Genomic DNA, 23,574 nt, shown 5'->3' on the forward strand with positions numbered 1-23,574 from the left:
TCCAAAACCTAATTAAGCAAAAACAGAAGATGCATCAACAGGTAATACACTCCAGCAAGAAATATCATCAAGTTTGGGCTCAAATAAAGATAAAATCAACACCAAACCAACTATCATCAAGATCAGGGCATCTTGCTATGGATCTTCAGGGTTTGGTTGAAATATGGAAGCTTTTCTATTAGATCTAGTAAGATATACTGTTAATGGAGCTCCAAGAGAAAAAAGGGGATCTTCCCTAACCCAAACTGCCTAATCGAGTAAACCCTAGAGAGAAGCGAGGTTGGAAGGCCAAGGGATTATACTTATGGATCTCTCAACATGCAAAGGTAGGGAAGGGATTATCAGTCTCCAATAAGTCGAATCTAACAAAGGCTAGAGCTATGATAATATGAATTAAAAATATAACTAACAACCAAAAAGAGATAGAAAGAAACTTCCCTGAAGAAATGTTTGCTCAGATTCTTAAGTAGCTGGATGTTGCTCTCCAAAAGTTGGTGTGAGTTGAATCAGATTTTGAGATTCAATCTTCCTTCTTTGGATTGATGCGTCTGATGGTATTCTTTGTGAGTGGGGGTAAAGATCTTTGGTATTAGGGTTTGCAGGCTTGATTGCGGGTGGATTTTAGGTTACTCGAGAAAGGAGAATAGAATCGCCTGCTGACGTCAGCTCGGACTTTCTCACTCCTCAAAAAACCCCAAGAACGTGCCTCAATGGATTTAACTGAGGAACTGATTGAAATTGAAATGGGGCATTTAAAAAGAAAACTAACATCAACGTTTTATCTCCAATAGTTTATGGTTCTTCTTCAATTATTTTGAGAAAAATAACCTAACTAAATTTTCTCTGTAAGAAATTAAACTAGTTACGAGAATCTATAGATATAAATTATAGTGAGAAACCCTCACTTTTTTTCTCTCTCAACAAACCCGAATCCGAGAGATTATGGGAGAGAGGAACAAAGAAAAATATTTATTTCTTCGAAAAAAGTTAACAAAATCCTTAAATAAAATTAGAGCAATCAATTCTTAATTATCTATCTTAAGACCCAAATCAAAAATAATAATTAAAATGGGTTATAAGGTACCTAAATTATCTCTTAACTGTTGTAAAGCAATCCCACATTGGTGGGAGACAGGAGTGTGGTGCTCCTCTTAAGAGGTTAAGCACCCTTCCCGAGTGAGGCCTTTTAAAACCCTGAGGCCCAGGTGTGCCAAAGCGGACAGTATCACTAGCAGCCCGGAAGGCTGGTCCGCACCATCCTATAACACGTTATCAGCACGATTCACTCTACTATGATGTGGTCTTGGGAGGGTGTGTTGTAAAGTAATCCCACATTGGTGGGAGACAGGAGTGTGGTGCTCCTCTTAAGAGGTTAAGCACCCTTCCCTAGTGAGGGCTTTTAAAACCGTGAGGCTCAGGTGTGCCAAAGCGGACAGTATCACTAGCAGTCCGGAAGGCTGGTCCGCACCATCCTATAACATTAACTAATTAATCTTCAATCGAGATATTATAGGAGAAAGAAATAAGAAAAATAATAACTACTTAAACTTTATCTGTCCCAACACAAAATGCCATTTATAAACATAAAGTTCATCATGAATATCACCAAGTCCAACCGTCGTTGTCGTTGCTCGGTCCTGAAAGACACAAGAAGAAGAATCAAAGTTAACATTACAAGAAAGTGATTTTGTAATTTGAGAGACGGAAATTAAGTTAAACTTGAAAGAATGAATGTGCAAGACATCAGTAAGAGAGAAAGTGGGGAAAAAGGAAATAACTTTAATGTGATGAACCCGACAACGGGAAACATCGGGTAACCATACAAAATAATCATAAATTACGGTTATATATGAAGAGAAAAGAGGGAGCAAACAACATATGTTCCTAGCAGCTCCTAAATCGACTACCCAAGGAAGAGAATGAAGAGACATACCTGTGAGGTTTATAACCGGGTCGGTGGAGGTGCTTGCAGTAAGGGTGCCTGTAGCGGGTCTATTTTGTTCGAGTAGGGCAAGCAGTTGGTTGTACTGGTCTAAAGACATGGAGGTGGCTGAAGGCACCCCAAGTCAGAAGACTGAACAACAACATTAATAAGAGAATTTCGTGTGTTGCGGTGATCCGGATATCCATGAAGTTGATAGCATGTGGCCTGGACATGGCCATGTTGACGACAGTTGTCACAAAAGGGTCGTTGACGCTTTTGTCCAGGTCGATCAATTCAATCGGTACAGGGTGGACGACCGTTTCGATTATGATTTTGGTGATCGTAATGGTTAACGGCTAGGGCAACAGAGTCATTAGGAACCATGGTGTCAGTCATAAGAGTTTGTTGTACTTCTTGTTGTTTGCCCAGACTATGAATGCGAAGCAGAGAGGGAAAGGGATCCATAATAAGGATCTGACTTCTAATTGCAGAAAAATGGTCGTGAAGACCTTGCAAGAATTCCATTGATCGCTCTTGATTGGAACGATCAATAAGTGATTTTTCGTGAGCACAGATGCACGATTCAACTACCTCTAAAGATTGAAGTTCATCCTGAAGGGATTTAAAGTGAGTAAAATATGTAGAAACATCGACACCTTGTTTTAAAGAGGATATAGTTGTTTTAAGTTGGAAAACTTTAGGAGCATTCGTTTGAAAGAAACGATCATGTAGATTATTCCAAGTATCGGCAGCAGAAGCATCATAAAGTATGGAAGACCTAATTTCCGGAGCAACCGAATTAATGATCCAACTGGCAACAAGATCGTTGCATCGTTCCCATGAATGCAGTTCCACGTGAGAGGTTGGTTTAGGAATAGTAACATCAACCAAACCAAGCTTATCTTTGGCTCGAATGGTTTTCATCATTCCTCTGCCCAGGAAGCATAGTTATCTCCAATGAAAAGTGGAGTGATTAAGACGGTGGTGGGGGAATCAAAGTGATGAACATCAAAGAGTTGAGAGTTTTGAGCAACATTGGAGGCAACATCATCGGCGGAAGACATCTCGATTAAAACACAGATGAAAGAGAGATAGTAGAAGATCGGAGAATACCTCTTACGATAATAGAAGATTGGAGAACAGAGATGAAAGAGAGATAGCAAGTAGTATTTTGAGAACTAATTCTCTTGATTTTATTAATGTACAATGAGATGTATATATAGGTTTAGACTTTTGGGTTAGTAAGATAAACATAAAAGAACACAAGATAAACATCAACTAGTTAGTTAGCAAGATCTCCAAGGATCTTCTCCTTGTGATGATCGGTGGGTTTCCCTTCTCCACGGGACGTCGGTTGCATGAGACGAACCGGGTCGGTGGTCCGGTTGGTATGTTATCCATAATAGCATCCCTACTCTTCTTGAAGATGGAATTAAGCTTCTTGTATATGCCAAGGAGTATGATCTTATATGCAACTGGATAAGAAAGCATCTTAAATTCAATTTAGCCCTAAACACTACGTCTATATCCTCAAATGATAGTTTATTTAATTACACTCTTGTGAATTGTAAGTTGAGTGGAGAGTTCAAGATGGGGTGATGTCATGGAATGGTCTGATGCCGAAAAATACATTAGAACTCCTACTGTTCCAATTGTTGTAGATGGTGGTGAAGCAGAAGTCTTGGAAAGCTATGGTCCTCTCAGAAAACAGATTAATTAGTAAAATAAATTCAAAATGAAAAGAAGAGAAACATTTATAACAGAGATTCATTAAACAAACCTCAAATGAAAAGAAGAAAAACATATATTCATTACCCTAGATCTATAATAGTCCGATAGAGACTAAGGTTGTGTTTGTTCATTCAAATTTTTCAGATTTATATGAAATGGGACCAATTCAGATTTCAGATGTTTGTTTTTCATTTTGCAAAATTTGAAATTTGGGTTGAATGACTACACGTTTGAACGGGCTGAATAAGGACCCAATTATTTCATACTCCAAACAAGTATGAAGTGGACTCCCATCATCTGAAAACATCTGAATGACGTATATACCCCCACGAATTTCAGGAAAATACTTTACTATCCACAAGCTCATCTCTGTTACCTCTACCACCACCATCGCCGCCGCCACCACCAGCAACAACGACCACCACCACCAACGACCCCCACCGACCCCCACCGACGACACTATCTTTAACTCGAAAATTTCACGCTGTGTAGTGCACAAAGAGGGGGGGAACACAAATATGATCTTTCTCAAAATAAAATAATAATCACATGAAAGTTTTAAGATTAAGATCAGATCGAGAAGGTTGGGATGGTGACTTTCGAAGCATTTTCCTTCATATCGGTTCTTCTCTCTCTGTTTTGGCAACTTCTATTTCGATGAAGAGGCGGTTGGAGTTTGAGATCTCCTGCTAGGGTTTTGAGAACGGAAAGTACTGCTAGGGTTTGAGAGTGTGTAGTTGGTGCTTGTGCTCTTATGTTAGGGTTTGAGAAAGAAATGATGGTTGCTAGGGTTTAAAAGAAGATGATATATGGTTTATGTTTGGGAGATAGAGGCTGCTAGCGTTTTAAGTTTGGGAGAGAGAGGCTCTTAGGTTTTGAGAGAGGACTAGAGATGATGTTAGAAGAAATTAGTGGTTTCGGAAGTGACAAATTCAAATTTCAAGTTAAAAAAAATAACAAAGTAATGCAGTCTGTTGTCGGTGATATCCGGGCTCGTTCAAGTACTCAGATGGACTTTACAGTAAAATGATTACACAATTTTTAGTATTATGGGTACGGGTATAAAAGTCAAATTACTTAAACGGTGCATAAGTTTCCACTCTCTATAAATGAAAAGAAGACAAACATAGATATGTCATGTGTAATACTAATAGGGACTAAGTTTCATTAAACTAAACTTAAATGAGAAGAAGCAAAACATAGATTCATTACCCTATATCTATAATACTCCAACAAATACTAAGATTCATTAAAATATAAAATCTAGCTCCTTAAACGATCCATAAGTTTCGTTTCTTTATAAATGAAAAGAAGAAAAACACAAATTTGTAGCACTAATAACGACTAAGATTTATTAAACTAAAAGAGAACCTAGCTACTCTTTAAAAAAAATTATTCTACATTTGAGATTTTTAATCTTCAAACAAAGCCTTTATAGCAATAGTGAAGGTTAAAATCCATATATTATTTTTTTTCTCCAATGTTTTGATTCTCTTTTTAAGATTTTTCTTTTGTTGAAGAACTTGTTTCTAACCAGCAGAGAGATTTTGCATTGCTTTGTTGATTTCAGCTAATAAATTTCACTTTATCCGCCTTGATTCAGCTCTGTTTGTTTTACATATGCCCTATGTTTTAGATTTTAACCTTGTAGCCACATCAAAGAGGGAAAACTGAAAAAAATTATGAACGACCCAGATTTATTTTTATTCTCTCCAAATTGTTTGTTCTCTGCTTGAGTTGTTTTTCTAATCCGGTATAATGTATTTTACGTCCTTAATATTTTATAAAACATTTATGTAACATCATATATTTGTTTTAATTATTAAATAATATTATAATAAATAGTATTTATTAATATAGATGAACATAAATAAAATTTTATTCTTAAAACTACATAAATAAAAATTATAAATTAGTAGATTTAAAATATATTTATTTTTTTATAAAATGTATGATATTATATATAACTTATCATAATTTACGAAACGTTACTTATGTAATTTAAGTTATTTAATTAATCAAATATTAATAACACATTTAGGTCCCATCATATTTTTCAATTAATAAATATTTTATTAAATAAATGAACATATATAAAATTTCGTTAATAAAAATTAATAAATAAAAATGATAAGTTAGTAAATTTAAAATATATTTATATTACATATTAATTATCAAACTTTAGAAAATAAATTTATATTACATATTTACTCGTTTAGGCGAAGTATTATAAAATAACTTTGTCCTTTGTAGAGTGTCTAATTTGGTTTGGAAAGACTTCAGTGCTACAATAGCAGGAGTGTCACCGATTTGATCTCTCTACTTCATTAGCATGGTGATTATCTCTGAGATACTAAACTCCTCCATTGTGGGTCCTAACCATTTCTAACTGCATATATCTTTAAATTTATTCTTTGCTTTTAGGAGAAAGAAATAAAAAATCATATAGTTTTTTCTCCTCTAAAGTCTCGACATCCTTTGTCAAGCTTTGTTTTCGTTCCAGGAGGTTTTTCTCATCATGGGAGAGACCATCTGTAGATTCATTATTTCCTTTGTGAGATCTCCCCTCATCCTAGTGTATTTACCCTAATTCTGTTTGGTTTTTGCCCCCATTAAGAGCATCCAACTTAGTTTGTAAAGCCTTAAGTGCTATGATAGCTAGAGTATCATGCAGTTCATCTCTCTCGTTCTTCAAACGGCTAATCCTCTCTGAAATACCTCCATTGTTCCTCCTAATATTTCTCTCTCTATTTTTTCACTCATCACTTCTTCAGATGGTGTACTACTTATAAAAGGTAGAGAGGGGGAGAGAGACAAAGAGTGTCAGGTTGCTTGTGGGTCCTGCATATATCTTCAAGAAAATAATAATATTTATTATCTTTGACACTAATACAATATTCTTCCCTCTTTCCGAAACAGGCATTAGTCCACACACACACACTCCCTCTTTCTCTATCCGAAACAGGCATCAAACTCTCGTGCGTCTTCTATATTTAATCTCAAGTTACATTCTTCCCACTTTCTCTATGTACCCCTTCATCTGAAATCCATTCTGAAATAGTTCTTGAAATTTGATTAGATTTACTTCTTTAATTATAGTTTTTCTATTTTATAATTTGTCCTGCCTAATTCGCTTCAAACACTCCGGATTCTTAAAGAAATCCGTTTCAAACTTCTTTCTGTCTCTAAAACAAAATTGATTTTTTTGATTTCAATTAGTTAATAAAAAAACACAAACCCTATGTTGAGATACTGTCGTCTCCAAAGATCGTAAACATGTTTAGGTTCATTGAAATTTGTCTTGCTTTAATATTTCTCTCTTGGGTTTTCAACTGAACTTCCATTCATAATCAAATTTTCGAACGAGTATTTCAATCATCTTTCTGTTTTCTTCTTACTTCTGATCTCTGATGTAGAGATGTGTTCAGCAAATATTCTAAGAATCTAAGATAACTTCAAACCTAATTATTTTAGTAGTTTCATATTTTTAGAAGGATTAATATTTTTTATTAGTTTTATATTTTCAGGAAACTTTCTAAGTTTTAGATTTTAGTATTTTGTTTAATTAGAAGTTGTTAATTATGGTTTGATTAGGTTTTGAAAACTCTAATGTTATATAAAGAGGATCTAGTAGTTGTTTACTTGGTTCATTTATCAATAAAATTAAGTATTTCTTTTACTCTTGTGAATTTCGGATTTTATAAGACCAAAGACAGATATCTAAAGGCTTTTTAATACTTCTCTGTTGCGTCAGTTGGCATTAAGAGCGAGGATTCGCCTGGTTCGATATCATCTAAGGGAATATCACTTTAGACCACATCAATGAATTTTCCAAAGATGCATCTAAATTTGGTTTTAAAAAAGTCATCTACATTATTTTTCCATTACCAATTTTGCTATCCGTCAATATGGAGAAATATTATCATAACAACATTTTTTTTTCAATTCAAGTACACCTGCGTAGAGATTATGATGAGTACAAGATCAAGACAGAGATAACAATCTTCGATGAATATGTACCTATAAAAGGAAGAACACAATCATTTCAGCAATTCAGGAGATGAAGGTAACAATTTTTCAATTCAAGTGCACCCAAGTAGAGATTATGATGAGTACATGATCAATGCAGAGATACCAATCTTCGATGGGTATTTACCTATAGAAGATCAGTTCTTTGATTGGCTTAATAAGGTCGAACGACAAGTCAATATGTCGGCTACTCTTCTGAATGATCAGATAGTTAAGATCATTGCTTGTAGACTTAAGGAGATTGTCGCAAATTGATGGAATCAATTACAACGTCTAAGGATGAGATAAGGAAAGGCACCAATCTAGAATTGGTCGTCTATGAAAGAGAACCTAAGGGAGAGGTTCTTACCTCTTGAATATCAACAACACTGGTTCAGAATATACCAGAGTTGTGGACATGAGCTGCGTTCAGTGGATGCATATTACGAGGAATTCTCAATGTTAGCTCAAAGAAACAGTATGGAAAATTTTATAAAACTAGATAATGTTCTAATAGATCAATTTTTGAACGGATTAAAATTTAGTCTGGAATTTAGTTTGAGGGAAAAAGTTGAGTTACTTACATTATGAAATATTCAAGACGCCTACAACTTGGCCTTAAAAGCTGAAGCTTAGGAGCGGACTATAGGAACTCTGGATTTTGGGAGGAAGAACAACCTCGCTTTAGTGCCAATAAGGTAAAAAGGCTCCCCTAGAGAACGTTGAACCACCACGAATTGTGACCATAAACAATTCAGATAATATGATTAATGAAGCAAAATACGACATTATTGTGTTCACGGATAAGTCTCTTAATATCAATTTACACGATAACGAAGATGTTTGCGAAGAAGTTGTCCAGGAAATTAAGTTAAAAAAAACTTGTTCCAGAAGTTGAGCTAGAGGCAGTTGTTCAGGAAACTGAGTCAAATGACCATTAGTCATTATAACTAAACATCCTAACACGTATCACAAAAGAATCGTTATTCTTGTTGTGTATATATATATATATATATGTGTGTGTGTGTGTGTGTGTTTGAGTACCTTGAGATTAATGTGAATCCCTTCTTTAGCTTTATTTCCTTTGTGAATACGAGAAGCAAGGGGAGGAATATAATATCATGATTCTCCAGTTATGTAAAAATCACTAGCCATAACAGCATTATGTGCGGGGCCACTACCTCTTACGAAATGTGAATAGTGGGGCAATGAAATTGAGATTGGTACAATTGGCTACAATTTTTGCTTATCCAACGCATCGTATGTAACCACGAATATAACACATTCTATCATGTATGAGTTGAAAACGATTAGTGTTGTGTTCCAAAAGAATATCATATATGATGAATATGATAAAACAAATCCAACTCGGACAGAAATGCGGGAATATAAATGGTTTGTAATGAAATTCAAATGTCAAACGTGGATTCTAACCTTCGTATGGTTGAGAAGTCCTTCGTTTTTCTCCTGATAAGTCAAAACTGCAAAACAGATAAAGTAAATGATAAGAATCAAATACAAACCTTAGCTTTACATTCACCCTGGACATAATAAAATAGTCTTTAATTTAAGATCAGCAACAATACTCTCCTTAATTGTATTTCTTCACACAAATAATTACATGCAAGGATAAAAGTAAATGACAGAGGCACGTGAAGGTCACATGTTGCATCTTGTGAAGCATCAGTTATTGTAAAAATGGGTGTTCCCAGTTTCGAAATACGTTACAGATTCAGACACAATATTTAATCTATTTCAAAATCTATGAGGTGGAATTCATGAAGAACCATACTATTCATGTTGTAGCAACTCAATTATTTCTGAAATTTGCTCAATTTTCTTTAGATAAATGTCATAATTTTTGGGTTCCTAGTCCAAAAATCTTTACCTAAACACACATTTAGTCCACTCTAATATTAATACAAGATTTTAAGCCAAAATAATAATTATAATGAATATTTAGTCCTAATTGACACATCTCTATAGAAAAAAAAAAGATCTCTATCATTTCTATTTAATCATAATACCCATTATAACCTTTTATATAAGAAAACACCCACTTTTGAAAATCAATCCTCAAAATTCTCTTTCTTTTGTTTCTCAGATTTTTTTGATTGATTTCAAACTTACTAACTGTTCCGCAATATACACGTTATTTAGTATCAATTACGTATATTTCTACAACAAAACACATTTAGTATAGTTAAAGTATGTCTAGATGTCAAAGTTACAGTATTTTTCTGTTTATTGATTCTTGTTTTGTTTCATAAATAACGCGTTATTTATTGTTAAAGTTTCATACTTTATTTAATTTTTTTTATATGTGCCATACATAACACATTATGTATCAACAATGTTTCTTCCAAAAGGGAAAAGGACTAAAATCCTATTTTCTGGGAAGAATAGACCTTAATTCTTTTTTGAATTTTATTTTGGGCCTAAAACCCGTGGAACCTAAATGTCACACCCAAACTTATTTTCTATATTTACTGTCTGAAAAATATCTTTCTCCAATGCAGAAAAACTTGAATCCTCTACATGTGGAAGCTGACCTACAATTTCCTGCAAAAATATAATGACAATCAGGTCCTTACATGGACTACACAAACTAGTCTGTCTCAAACAAAAATAATAAATCGTTAAGCAATGAAGGTTTTTGAATTTCAAAATGCAATCGACCTCCTATGTTTTTGTTGGCTTCTTCTCAAATTCTGAGTGTATTCTCTCTGACACAGTAGCCTCCGCAAATGTCTTGATATTCGCAGCACCAATATTAATATTTAAAATTTGCAGTAGCAAGCTGAACACATGGGCCACAAATTAAAACTTAAACATCACAAAACGAATAACAAATGGGATAATGACATCCTGAATGCAAATTTCGATACCGCTACTCAGAATCTCATCAAAGCAATCCCTGTGAGTACCGAAGGAAAAGATCACCTTAAATGGAACCTGTCAAAATCCGGAAAATTTACGGTAGCCTCTATGTACCAGCACTTAAGCACCAATAGCAGTAACCAAAACCTTAACTCTCGTAACTGGAAGTTCATATGGTCACTCCCGGCTGTCCCTCGGATCAAATTATTTATCTGGAAAATTTGTAATAAAGCCCTACCGATCAGAGAAAGAATAGGCAAATATATTGACAACAATACGAGTTGTCCTAATTGTACGACCATTGAATCTATTGAGCATGCTCTCTTACATTGTGCCATAGCGAGAAATATTTGGTTCCACTTTAACATAATCTCTGAGAACATCTCACATCTCTTCCATTACGGAATGGATCTTCTCTTAGGAAGTACATCCTGATCCTTGTCATACCGCGGAGAATATACACTTTACAACCATCCTTTGGATTTTATAGAAAATACGTTGCGACCATTGCTTTCAACATGAATTTAATGATCTCCCGAAAATTATCAAAATGATAGAAAACTTTCCGAGAATAAACAAAAGACCGGTAAAAAACAAGCAAACACCTCTTGATAAATGGCAACCTCCGACTAATGATTTTATCAAGATCAATGTTGATGCTTCATTTGTCAATATTACATCCAATGTGGGTATTAGTATGATATCTCATGATGGTAATGCAAAATTTATACATGCACAAGCAAAAACTACTAGAGGCAGAAATAGTGAAGAATGTGAAGCCATGGCTATCCTTTTCGGAATGGAATGGGCCAAATCTAAGAATCACAAATATATAATCATAGAAAGTGATAATTTCAATCTCATCAAACATCTGGGCAACAATCGCCATACTATTCACTAGCAATCCTTGATCCACGTCAGGAAGATCCGAGGAAGCAGGAAAGAATTTGATGCGGTTCAATTCCACTACACTAAAAGAGAATTAAACTCAAACGCAGACAAGCTAGCAAGATGGGGAAGGAAGCGCAATAGAAGCATTAATGTAAGATTAGTTCAACAAAAAAAAAAAAAACTTAAAGATATGCATCAATATTTAGTCTAACGGTAACAATCACTTTAATAGGTAAATGTGAGAGTGCGTACAAATATCTTGTCTATACTTGCCGAGATGCACATAATCATGTTAGGACCATAAACTACTCTAATCTAGTTGGACATTGTTATGTGAATAATTTAAAATAGATTCATGCAAAAAGCAAAAAAAAGTTCAATAAAAATAATGGCTAATTTACTAAGACAACAATATATATATATATATATATATATATATATATATATATATATATTCAATAAAAATAATGGCTTAATCTAGCGGAGAATGCCTTTTACTCAACGCGACAAAATAGACATATTATTTGATTATTTGATATACTTTTTTGACATTTGGTGCTTTCTCATTGTAAAATTTTCAGATCAACACTCTGTAAAGATAAGTTTAGTGTTCGAGAGGTCTAGTATCTATCTTAAGTTATTTAAGATTTTTGAGACTAAAATTATTTTTGATTTTGACATTCTTAATTCTATTTGAAAAATTCATTTTGAAAGAAATTTCTCATATATTAATTTCTTTAAATAAATACATAGCAAATTCTAAAATAAAAACGAAAACATTAGTAATTTTAATTTACTTCACAAATTGAATTCTAATTAGAATCCATGAAAGAACATAAAAGAAAAGATTGTGCGGCTTTAGAGAGAGGGAGATGGAGACAAAGAAGAGCTAATGGGAAGCTCTAGTGAGAGAAAGAAAAAAAAAGGGAAAAGATAAAATATTTACATAGAGGAAAAAATCTATTATATTAAAACAGCTCAGTCGGTTATCCGGGGGATAAGTCTGACCATCCATTTTTATTGTGATTTTCATAAAGATCACATCTGAAGGTTGTTATAAAATCTCTTTCGTGTAAATGCAGTCAAAATAGAAGGGTAGTAGTGTAAAACGACCAAAATTGGTTAGGATATCCCTACATAACTACCCACGTATTTCTCTCCCTCGCGATTTTCAGTCATCGATTTATTGGTTAATATATCCTCCCTATTTATTCTCCTTTTTCCAAGAAATTTAAATTTATTTTTTTCTTAAGCGTTAGCCAAGAGGGCTCTTCCCCGTCCTACGGACGGGGAGGAAACCTAGTACACTTAAATGGGATAGTCATAAACTGCCAAAAGAGTTTATTTTTTTAAGTAATTAAATAGAGAATTGGAACAAGGAAATTTGATAGAGGTTTTTTAGGAGAGAGAGACTCCCGGGTGACGTCACCCACTTTCCCAATTTTTCCTTTCTCCTTTTTCCTCTCAAAACCTAGCCCATTGTCAAAACCCTAAGCTCAAAATCAACCCAGTTATCAGCTACAAATCAATTGATTCACCCGAACAATAGGGGATACATCAACATACCTAGATACAACCCGTTCATCGACACTAACAGGAAGGATAGTCTCATCCAAGGGCGAGCCCACATAGGGGCCCGTGGGGGCGCAGGCCCCCACGACCCTAACGTGGCTCGTTAGTGTAATGCGAGTTTTTCCCCTATATTAGATAAATATATCTATATATAGCTATATATATTTCCGTTTTTCAAACACAATTCTTCCTTAGCTTAGTTGGTGAAGAGATTATGTTTCAATATTGAGGTCAAGGGATTGAGTCCCACACACAACATTCTTTTTTTCTAGAAAATTTCTACTACTTGCATTTTTTTTCTAAAATATCTACTACTTAAGTTAGTTGAAATTATTGTTTGGTTTAAGATGACTACTTATTAGAAATACATTATAAAGGACATGCTTGGCTTAAAATTGGTTCTTATTAATTGAGATAACTCAATTTTGACCTCCTCAAAGTACCAACTAAATAAAATGGGATGATGAGTTTTCTAAACGTCCTCCTTACTTTTGATTTTGATGATTTTTCGGTGACTTGTATTTTGAATTTCAATATTGTCTTTTTTAGACTTTTGTTCTGGTAAACATGTTATTAGAAAAAAAAAAACTTAATCTTCATCTTTTCTTCCATTACGATCACATATTTTGGGATCCAGTCGCAGGAAAGATCCTTAATCCATATTGAGAAAATTAGAGATTGATTGTTATACATCAAAAATACCACAGAATATCTAAACTATAAATAAAATTTTGTTAAAAATTTGCTTTTCGATTTCTAGCTTGATCATTCTTTCATTAACTATAACAAAGAGGTGCCCCCACTCATAAAATTTTCTAGGTAGTGAAGGTCGTGAAAGTGCCTCAATCTTAGAGATATTCCCCAACTACTAACCCCAGGGAGCTCACACACAGCTATCACTAGAGGAGGAAGTAAACTAAAAGAGGAATCCCTTACAAATATTATTTTGTTCATCTCTTACAAGTCAGGTAAACCTGATTTAATTTCAATGGCCATTTCAATGGCCATGGGAGTATCTTAGTTTTGTTCCTCTTTACCATAATTGCTCTGATGGTTCCCAATTTTCTTACTTCATGTGACAAGTTTATTAGTCTTTTGTTCTTAAATCCTTATATGCTAATCTTGCCCCCTTGTTTTTGTTCTTTAGTACATGCATCTAGGAGATATCTTTTTCTTAATTTATCTTTTCTCTTGCTCACTTATGATTAGTTTGTTGCCTCTTCCCCGGTTCACTTTCAGCTTTTTCCTTTGGTATAAAAAAATAAGAAAAAAAAATACGTTTCTTCTATTCTATTTTTTGTGTGTACTATTGCTACTGTTTAGTGTTTACTTCTTTTGCTTGTAGTAACTGCTAGGGTACTGTTTAGTGTTTTCTTTTTTGTCTTTTCAACTAGCTTCTAGTGGACAATCTTGACTGGGGTCTGTTTCTAGTCCCTGGTTCTTAAGGATTATATCTAATCATATATGCTTTAGTGTATTACTTTCTGGTTGTTTCACCTTTGTCTGATTAGCCAGCTTCTAGTGGAGATTCTCGGTTGGGGTGTGTTTAGGGATTTCCTCATATCACCATTACAGGTCATCCCTCTTCCGCTTGGGCTTCGATTGCTCTTCATCATCATCTCGACCAGCTGGAGGTGCTTTTATATCACCTCTGTCTCTCTCTTTTTGTTTCTGCACTGGTTTGGGTTTCGGTGTGGCTCTTATTCTTTTTCCTTAGTGGGCTCATGGACTTTCAATAGTCTACCGACAACCAAACACCAATAGACATGGCCTTTCTGGCCTGGAATGTCAAGGGTTGTGGAAACTTTACCAACAGAAAGCATCTGTTGCGCCTAATTAAAGAGCATAACCCTGATTTTATTTTCTTAGCTGAAACCAAGTGCATCAACGTTAACTTAGACAAAATTCTTAATCTGGGAAACATTTACAAACACCATGAGGTCAACCCCATAAACAAAGCCGGTGGGTTGGCTCTATACTGGTCTCCTAATTATACCCTGGACATCTTGTACACGGACCAAAACATGATACACGCTAAAGGAACCCAAATCGATAATAATTATCATTTTTATCTTACTGGATTTTATGGGTGCCCATATAGCAACAACAAAATGAGACCATGGGAGACCCTGGCTAGCCACACCCCGGACAATAGAGACCCTTGGTTAGTAATAGGCGATCTTAATTGTATTCTGCACCCGTCTGAAAAAGCTGGAGGGAAAGAGGCCCACTGCTCTAAAGGCCATCAATAACCTGGGCCTCCATGACATTGGTTACTCTGGCTATCCCTTCACTTGGACCAACAAACAATTTAAGGGCAATCTTATTCAGGAGAGGCTAGATAGAGCTCTAGTAAATCATAATTGGCTTTCCATCTTTCCTCACTCCAAACTCACACATCTTCCCACTCTTGGCTCTGACCATAATCCCATTATCCTTACTACCAAACCTAACTCCTCATTGGGTCGCAAACCCTTCAAATTCATCCGTACTTGGATGTCTCATCCTAACTGTGCTCAATTCATCAAATCCAATTGGACTTCTCTCCTGAATCAAATCCAGTCAAAACTCAACTCTTTGGCCATCCGCTTGTCGAAATGGAACAAAGAGGTCTTCGGTCATCTGGACACTAACATAGAAGGAAAAATGGAAATGAACCAACATTTAAAACATAGATAACTAAGTATTCGTGAATTTATTTATCTTAAGCTTAGAATATATAAATCTTCAAGAATTTTGCGGTATACAACAAATACAGTATTCGCCTCGACAATATGAAATTCCTTGCTCTCTATATTTATAGCACTTTATGGCACATTCAGCTTCATCACATTTATAAATGCCAATTACTGCTTCGAAGCATGCTTGTGTTTGTTGCGCCACCATTGCTGAAATTACACAAAAAAATGTGGTAAAAAAATTTAAAACCGAACCCAAACTTTATGGATAAAACTATTGTTTTTTGTATAATTCGTCAGTACATATAATCTTCTCATATGAGGAGGTTTTTGCGGTTTGAATTTTAGGGCAACATGCCTATGGGCGTCCGTATGAGATGGCCAAAGAAGTTTATACATACATAATCCTGTAAAAAAAATTGGTGCTAGTAACTAAAGTAAAGGTTGAGGGACAAACCGGAGAATAAAACAAGAACAAGAAGGAAAAAATTGGTGAAGGAGAATTTAGCCATTCCAACTTTATAAAAGAACTTGAGGAAAATACTTTTGTAAGAACTTGAAGGTAATGTTTTTTTCTTGTATGTTCAAGCATCTTGTTGTTCATCCTTATTTATAGGACTTATAAACAATCACATTGATCTCCTAATATTCTATATAAGGTTTTTTCTTGAAGGGAGAATAAGTTTGAATGACTAAATTTGGTTAAAGAAATAATTTTCACAATCAATTCCTGATACACTATCATTCAAGTGAATCATTTATTTAATTACTTATTAAAACTAGAAAAAGGTTATGATTTAACATGGGTGAGAAGGATAACATATATCTGTATAATTAAATTGTATAATACATTTATATTGTAATCCATTTATTGCACAAAGAAAACAATATATATATATATATATACATACTAGATATAACCCGTGCCCATGGGGCACGGGCAATTTGACGCGTGCAATGGGCGTGTTTGAGCACTTAAATTTGTAACCATTTGAGGGATGTATAAAAACCCCAATTTAGAGTTGTTCTAGAAGTATAAAGAAAAGTGGATTACACACATAATGAATCATTTTCCATTTAATCGAGTTATCATAAAGCAACTTTACAAAGAAATTATTATTAAGCAACTTAGTCATCTACGTCAATATCCATGCCTTAAGAACAGAAAGAAATGACTTTTCATTTGTAAGAAAATATTAAAGTCCATTACTTTTGTGAAAGGATTGAATAGAAAAGAGAGTGAAAGCAAACCACAAGACAATACCTAGAAGTTAAGTTGACTCATTTCGTAAGTTATGTATCGACATCCGTTACAATGTTAGTAGAGATGAATTTTTTTTTCTCAACAAGAGATTCGTGACAAAAATATTTGTATAAGTGAAAAGTGTTCCCACATGCTCAACACATTTAGCGATTCTAGCAAGAATAAACTCTACACTAGTACCCCATAAAGAGGATTATACTCTATGTGGTTCTGAATCAGTCTTATATGGTACGTATCTTGTCACTTCTTCGAATATGAATAAAAACATATTTACGTAACACCCACTTAATTTGTTGTGATAAAAAGCTTTGACATTTGCCAAATAAGGAGGAATAATAGACAAATAAATAAGATAAAAATCAAGAATGTATTATGACTAAGCTTTTCGTGAATTCAACCTATTTTCAGTCTCCAATAAGAAAAAATTTGCAGAATTTTCTCATGAGTAACCACAAATATCAGAAAATTTCTAGAGGAAAACTATCTATATACGATCAAACAGAGGAGCAAAACTACTCAAAAGACACATGAGCAAATGATGCCAAAATCTCATACTACATTTTTTATTTGTAGATCAAACAATGTTAATTGCTAAGAAACCAATTGTACGTCTTAGGAAAACAAAGACAATGCATTAAAGAAGAATCGCGTAACTTTTTATTAATCTTGAATAACAACTTGTATTGATTATATTACCCAGGCATATAGACGAAAGAATCATGAACATATGATGCATGCCCAAGATATATACACCTTAATCTGTTTTTCCCCCATCAAAAGTAATGTAACGGAAGATAAAACTCGTCCCACACACATGAGACATCTTCTACACAAGAAACATCTAACCCTAAAAAGTACCGGCTTGAAGGCCATTTATACTGACTACTATCTACACCTCTGGCCGGACTGATATGAAAGCTCCCTTTTAGATCACCTATTATTGAGAAAAAGAATTATAATCTATTATGCAAGTGACATGAAACATATGTTGAGTTTCAAATAAAAACTGTGTATAAGAATCAACGAGACCGAGAGTTTTCATTTGAAAAATAATTTCCTAAATAAGTTAAAAAGATAAAACATATTTTATTAAAACAAATGTACAAGTTGAGGGGATAAATACTAAATTACCTTACAATTTAAGCTATATAGCGAAAAAATTCAAGCTATCAATTGGTAAGTCGTGAAGATGTATGGTGTATCTCCATATTGTCATCCATTTTAAATTGGATCACATCTTCTGTAAAAAAAAAATCACAAGGGCAACAAGCTCAACCTTAATTTCCTCTCCTTTAGTTGTGATTTCATCAATATCCTTGTTTGTGTTAGCATGGTTCTTGGAACTAATGGTGACCATCTCAACTTCAAATCTTACCATTTGTAACAACTCCACTTTATTATCAGTTTTACAACCAAATGATCATGAAACCGTTTTTTTATAATAGAGATTTTCATCAATTTCGGAGAGTTACAAGAATATGAAACTTTTTTTTTGTATAATAGAGATTTATGATAATTAATACACATTTAATTAATATTATCCAAATCTTTAATTTGAAGATTAAAGCTAAGATTTAAAGAATTCATACAATTAACCGAATTCACACATAACAAGCAAATTTTTGATAGAAAAGACTATGACATAAATTGCAAGGAAGTAACATAAACAACAACTAAAACCAAATTGGCAATTAGGATATTATGATAAATAAGAAATATCGTTATAAGATCAACCCAAAATAAAAAACCTAGACCACCTAAAAATGAAATTAAAATGGATGAGGGGCGGGATGCCGGGATTCTACGTGCTTTGTTCTAATTCCATTATTTTTTTTCTTATCAAGTATTTGCTTAGATGAACTATATCATACTTAAATCATATATTCAAAACTAGCCAAGCTGAAATGCTTACTGGTCAGAACAAGCAACCTATCCATTTGTTGTCAACAACTTGTTTTGGTAAGACTTGCTAATGTCAATTCAAAAACCCATACAACCTACACCCATTTTATTCCGTGAATTGGGAATGAAGATATAGAATTCTATATCCCTGATGAAGATTTCCTCAAACTTTCATGTTCAAAGTGAAAAAACAAGGTCACGGCTTTGGGTTAAAAAGAAAATAACTAATTTTCACCTATTCATCTTGAAACAACCATACAAAGTTAACCATTTTTTGTAGTGGAATTGTAACCTCAAACTGTAAAATATGTAGAGTCAAATGATTCTCTAACGGATGTCATTAATGGTGAGGGGAAAAAATATTGTAACGGGTGGAAAAATTAATGGAAACACAAAATGGGGAAGAAAATAAAAGTTGGAGAAGAGGATATGAGAGGGTTTAACCCGGATAATGACCCAATTAAATAATACTAATAGGGAGGTGAGATTTGGTTTATTCACTTTCTTTGGTTTAGTGGGTCAATAAATTTGTAAAAATTAGGATGGGTAATAGATCAAAGGGTGTGGATCTTATCAAAATTCCAACGAACACCGGATTTGTCTTTCAACTTGTCACAGTCAGCACAAAACATTGTGTTTTGTTATATATACTAGGTATAACCCGTGCCTCCGGCACGACTAAATTTGTTTGATACATTATTTATCACAAGTCCAAAGGTGTAAGGCATCACATTTGAATTCGTATGTTGTATTTATTCATTTCTAAACTATCGTGCTTCGTGTGAATGAAATCATCTATCATATAAGGCTTCATAACTTAAACTAAGGTTTTGCTTTCATGAAAATCTGGAATGGGAAATGGAGAAACCAATCACATGTTTAAGACAGTACAATTAGTGATGTGTAACCTAGGACGATTGTCCTCCGCATAGAAAACTCTGCTCCAATAGAAAACACACCAACTCTTATTCCCAATACATGGTCAGTAATTAGAATCGAAATAATTTTATTGAAGATAAAAATATCAATTTTTTATAAATTGATTTTTATAGTAAAGGACTTTATTACAAAAAAAAATATACAGTTGAATTATTGTTTAATCTCGTCTGCCGCTTCGACCACCAGAGTTGTATGATCTTCACCTTTATAGATATATTTTTCTATATATATATAATTGTATCTATCTCACGTGTTGAATTTAAGGGTTTAATGAGCAATTCTTTCGCATGATCGTCTTTTGATGACTTCATCCCCACTTTCATGTGACAATCCTTTTTTGATCCCTTTGTACACAATAGCATAGTAAACCATGAGACTAAGACAACGTGGTAACCACTCATATAATTTTAGGGTAAATAGATGAAAACAAAAATCTCCTTATCCAAACGTAATACTAACTTAACTCTTATGATCAATGGATAAATTTTGGCAGAAAAGTTCAAATAATTCAACTTCGGCACATAAGAGTCACTACCAAACTTTAGCCACCACATAAACATCTAAAGATATAGCTAAGGTCAAATTTAGCCAGAGGTATTAGATGATTGTTAGTTGTTTCTAAGTGTTAACTTTAGAAAAAATTCAATTATGAAGGTATTCAAAACTTTTTTTTCTACCGACCAACTCTTTTTACCTGGAAATTTTTCTATAGTCAACACTTAGAAACAATAAACTCAAAACTATGAAAGAAGAAAGTATTCAAAACTATGTAAGCTCTCTCGGGATTTCTATCGAACATGTTGTGATTTATTAATTTAAAATTGACACGGCAATGCTACTTTACAAGTGAATATTCACCAAATAGGTCATATAATTAGAGGAGACTATTTGCAAAGTTCGGTTACCATTAATGGGTGACTAAAGAGATGTTATATTGACACAGTACTCCTAGAATATCTCAGTCTTATGGTTCAAAATCACAAAAATGAAACACCAAGTTCGAAAAAGATTACATTTTTTTCAATTTCTTAAAGCGTACTACAGATAAAAGGTACTTTGAGCATCAATTTGTGCTCCGGAAAATCCAATTAGGAAAAACTATTTTTCACAGACATCTATTACTTTGGGTCTTCTTAGTTCTTACCTTATAATTCTGACTATTTTTCTTTCCTTTCAAACAGAAAAGAATTCATAATTCCACCAACCCTAACCTGTTGTTGTGGAAATACAGCAATGCTACTTTACAAGTGAATATCCACCAAATATCCTATATATTTCAACCGAATTGATTCATTTTGTGTATGATAAGTTTGATAATCATTATCTTTTTAACGAAGGTGTGAAAGTAGCAGTAGGAAAAAACCAAACTGACCTAAGACATGGCGGCTTATCGATACATTGTCAAATGTCAGTTCACATATAGGCGTATGGCAGTTCATATATATAGTCAGAAACATATCAATATGTACCACATTCTATTATATAAAACTGGTTTTGGTAGTTCAAACTACATATAAGGATAATCACATATTCTTTATTTCTTATTCTTATAGAATTATATATAGTCAGAAACATATCTATATGTACCACATCTATTATATAAAACAGGTTTTGGTAGTTTAAACTACATATAAGGATAATCACATATTCTTTATTTCTTATTCTTATAGAATTATTGTTTTCCGATGAAATTTAGAGACACTATATTTCAATTTTATTTGTTTATTTCCCAACAAGCTACCTACATATAATTCTCTTAATCCCAAAATATATTTTCAGACATTGTATTTCACTTTTATTTGTTAAGGTCGTGGATGCAACAAATGATGAACCGTGGGGGTCCTCATGGATCTGACTTGACAGAGATAGCTATAGCAACTAAAAAGAGGTAAGTCGTTACTTGAAGGCGTTACTATTTTTTTTGAAACTATATAAGGTAGTGTTTCTGTTATACTCACCTATTACTACACATATAAGGTAGTGTTTCTTTTATACTTTACTACACATATATAGTCAAATAATTTCCGGAACCTATTTACTCTATACGACAACTGAGCCAAGGACATTAAGGAACACGAAATCAAAACAGGGTTTCCTTATGATGCCTAGTAAGCTTGTAATATCCTTGACTTCATATCAATCTCTTCAAAGAACATGAATACATCTAGATTTTTGTAACATTATCTAGCATCATAACTGTACTAATTCAAGAGATAACATTTGATAACAGTACTAACCTTTGTGTGACGATGGAAGTTGGAGATGTCGAGAACACTGTTGGATGCAATATGTAAACCCTGGATGCAATATGTGAAAGAGTCAAGCTAAAGTTTCCATGGTTGTAAGTAAAACAATGAACTATTATGATTTAGCCAACGGTATTAGCTATTTCAGAAGTTTTGTCAAACATATTATGTGCAACTGTTGGAAATAAAAACCCTATTGAAACCAACTTCAAATTTCTCAATATATAAACTCAATAGAAACAAACTACAAAGGTATAATCTATTTGGGGAGTTTTGTCAAACATATTATGTGCAACTGTTTGAAATAGAAACCCTATTGAAACTCAATAAAAACAAACTACAAACTAACTATAGAACTTCTCTTTACAAACAAACTAACAAACTACAACCCAACTATTTTTATGGAAACAAACTACAAACCAACTACAAAATTTCACTATAGAAACAAACTAACAAACTACAAAGCAACTACAAAATTTCTCTACAAAATAAGGAATTGGAAGAGAGATGTTTTGAAACTTACAAATCTACAGAGAAATTTTGATTTGAAGGATGCTGGTTACTCAGTTTCTGAAACATACTTTTATAGTGGAAGAAATCTACGGGGATAAAGATGTCAGTTGTGCGAATCACACATGGACGAAAAACGTTAGTTTCTGAAATTTTGATTTGAAGGATGCTGGTTACTCAGTTTCTGAAATTTTGATTTGAAGGATGCTGGTTACTCAGTTTCACCCCCATTTTTTATAAACTTTTGATTTATACCCCCATATGGACGAAAAACGTTAGTTTCTACTTAAATGTCAGTTGTGCGAATCACACTTGTGAATCAGGACAAAAATACCCTTATTCACATTCATCTCAATACCTCTTCTTTCTTCTATTAATTAACTTCATCAACCACAGACAACCTTTCATTGACTCCCACCTCTCCTACACAGCCACCAACACAATCTTTATCTTCACAAGCCACCATCACAACCATCGGGTTTTAGTCAGTGATCAAAATTGTATGCCTTCTTTGGTTGATTTGAGCTTATTGAGTTAGAGGCCAGCTCATAAAAGCAGGGTCGGCTAGGCCCAAAGCCATCAAAGCCACGCCTCATCTTTGTAATGAAATAATGAGGGTCCCAAATCTGAATTTACCTTTAACAAGAAGGCATCTTATACACTATTAAGGTAAATATAATTAGCTCAACTGGTAACTTGCTTTTATACAACTCAAGAGGTCATGAGTTCAACTCACCAACCTCTTATTATTGTACATTATATTCATATTTTTGTTTAGTCTGTTTTAGTTTCCTTCAAGATTCTCTCAATGTATGGGTCAAAATACGTCACCAGGAGCTCCCCCATAAATCCACGATTAATGGGCTCACATGGTGACCAAGGCCATGAATTATTGGCTAATGGGCGCGACCAATTAAGCTTTGGGCACCTTGAAGCAAGGTCAAGATACGCAAGCACATCCAGCTCTGGATAAAGAGGTTCACCCTTACCTCCTCAACAGAGCTCTCTTCGAGTATCCGTTGAGGAAAT

The 23,574-nt window shown here is 33.8% G+C and overlaps 1 long non-coding RNA gene across 1 annotated transcript; it reads right to left on the bottom strand.

Moving 5' to 3' along the window:
• Positions 1-1,558: 1,558 nt before the first annotated feature.
• LOC147550178 (uncharacterized) lies at positions 1,559-22,640 on the bottom strand. Its single transcript, XR_015236801.1, has 3 exons — positions 22,559-22,640; positions 22,027-22,086; positions 1,559-1,637 (listed from the first exon to the last, which is right to left on the bottom strand). It is a non-coding gene; the product is annotated as an uncharacterized LOC147550178 (long non-coding RNA).
• Between the last annotated feature and the right edge of the window lie 934 nt (positions 22,641-23,574).

This window comes from Eschscholzia californica, unplaced genomic scaffold (genome assembly GCF_041429995.1).
Source record: "Eschscholzia californica isolate CP2 unplaced genomic scaffold, dmEscCali1.0.p SCAF_3, whole genome shotgun sequence".
Lineage (NCBI taxonomy): Eukaryota > Viridiplantae > Streptophyta > Magnoliopsida > Ranunculales > Papaveraceae > Eschscholzia > Eschscholzia californica.